Source organism: Entamoeba invadens (genome assembly GCF_000330505.1).
Source record: "Entamoeba invadens IP1 unplaced genomic scaffold scaff_1105074725115, whole genome shotgun sequence".
NCBI classification, from domain to species: Eukaryota; Evosea; order Mastigamoebida; family Endamoebidae; genus Entamoeba; species Entamoeba invadens.
In genome coordinates, this window is record NW_004440321.1 from 1 (window position 1) to 2,741 (window position 2,741).

The window sequence follows — 2,741 nt, forward strand, 5'->3', positions numbered from 1 at the left end:
CAGTCGGCATAAGGCCACTGTGTCCCCCAGTCCGTATCCATGTACCCGAGTTCCCGAGCTCCCAAATTCCCCAGTCCCGAGCCCGAATGTAGCAAACAGTTGGTTGTCAAGATATCCCAATGTCTGGTTGATGGACTCACAGCAGTCAGACTAATGTAAGAAGTTGGAGAAGCGTCAAATCTCGGGTTAAATTAACAACGAATCAAAGTACTACTTCTTGGAGATCAACAAAGAAATTGCCAAATTTGCCGCACTGACATTGAGAAAACAACCAAATAGGAATTAAACCAGAGTGAAACAAATTTCGCTCATTCCCACCTACATGTCAGGAGTATTCTTTGCAAAGAATGAAGTGTTTGAGGAAGAAGTTGAGTGGAAAACAACAGTGTGTTTGGGGGAAGATGTCTTCTGTAGACTCTTTTAAAAAGTTGTTAAGCAGTTTTGTGGGAATTAAAATACGTTGCTCTTCTCTTGTATGACAGACAAGTTTGGCTAATCTGTGAAAAAGAAGGCGGAAATGAGACTGAAGTCAATTTCTATGTTGCTGCCAACTTACGGATGTATGAGCCGTAAGTTATCTTAAGTAAGTTAAGATACAATTTGGAAATAAAATAGGACTCCTTTGGTGTCACTCCCACTCGATAACAAAAATTTGAAAACGCGATTTAATTACGATTAAAAGATGACTTGAGACAGCAAAGAACTCAATGGAGGCGTATGTTTATTTATGTCATTCAGAGTGTCATTGGGATATTTCCCGAATGGATACAAACTTTGGGAATTAAAAACGTTGAAAGTAATTTTAATCTATTAAAATTAAAACCACATTCAATATAACAACTTTCCCAGAATTTAAAGACACCTTAAATTTGTGTCTAAGGCGTATCAAATCAAACTCCAAAGCTGTAGAACTTTCGAAAGATCGTTTGATGAACACAGAGAAGCTGTAATGATGTAATTTAGTTTTTTTCATTCTTTTTATTTTGTTAGTAGAGTTAATAGAGTTATTAAATAACTTTATTTAATAATAATTGTAATGAAAGAAAAAAAATACCTATATTTTTAAATATAAAAAATAATAAAATTTAATGTAAAACTATAACAAAAAGTTTAAAAAATTATTGATGATTATGCAACAATTTGTATTCTTAAATATTTTTACTACACTTTTCCAAAAGTTACCTTTGATTATTTTTATTATAATTTTGTATATTATAATTAAATTAATACAAAACGAGCCCCTTTATGATAAACGTAATCAACAATTTTCAAAACAATCAATGTGTATAAAAATGTTTCGAAACACAAAGAATACCAACTTTGTTCTAATGATCAATAAAACCAAAAAAATATTGTATAAATAACTCAATAAAAATTGTTTAATTTAAATACAAATACTTCTTCAAACGAAGTTTTAAAGAAGTAATATTATTATTTTTTGATTATAATAATAAGACTTCAATTATTATAATTTAAATCTCTCATAAAAAGTCGACTTAAATGATTAACTATATTCTAATATAAATAACCATTTGTTATTGGTTTTTATATTTATTATTATGATTCATAATAATATCGAGCTGGACAAAGAATTCAATTATATTATCGAGACACTTTTATTTGTAATAAATCCTGAAAATATACATGTAATACACTAAAATAATGGCTGTGATGGTTTTAATTATGTTTTCACTTTGACACTTTCACGTGGAAAATAATTCAATTTACTGGTTAATAAACAATAAACAAGTCACTTTGAACAGTTTTTGCAAATTGTTGGTAACTTGAAAGATGTATCAAGTTCAAATTTGTTGTTTTAACTTGGTTGCCAAGAAATGTTTCTTTTAAGTTTTTGATAATTGAATTAAATTGTATTGATCATATAACTGACTAAATTATTTGTTTTATTTTAGTTTCGTTATTTTTAATGTTTGCTAAATCATCATTATAATTACAAAACAAAGTGCCAATGTCAATAACTGTTATAGTCCAAATTTCAGTGATCTTTTGCGTTAAAGCTTTGCGCTCATAATTATTCTTGTCATCCATAATAACTGAACTTTTTTTAATCTATAACAATTTAATTACATAATTATTATAAATTATTATAACTTTATTTATACAAATAATTTAATAAGTTTATTAATAAATACTATATTAATTTGAAATGATCAATTTTTATAATTATTAGTTACATACACATAAATTATTTTTCATTTGTCTGTTTTACAACAGTCATACTTAATTAAAGTGTTGTATATTTTATTGATGTTAAACAACGATTTTTAAAACAAGGTCAACAAAAAATTACTTAAAAGTCAGTCATAAAAACAAATATCAAACAACAAAGTTTTAAAAATAATTGTTTTTTACAAACTTCTTAACACTTAAAATAACGCCATTGTTTTTTGATTGACCTGTTTTTATTGGGATATTAAATCAATTTTTGATGATTATAAACTGAAAAAATAAATTTTGAAGTGGGTTACTTTTAAAAATTTAATCAATTTATAGAAAAAGTATTCTAGATAATTTATACCTAAAATTAAAGATATTGGTTTTTTGACTTTTTGTTGATTGATACTGGAACAAAAATAGAAAAGAATAACAAATAATTATAATAAATACAAATAAAAGTTGCCTATTCTTTTAAAACAAAACAACACAATATGTTTTTGGTTGTTTTCTCTTTTTTATATGTCGAAACAGTTGGCATAAATTAATCAGATAATCCCAAACCA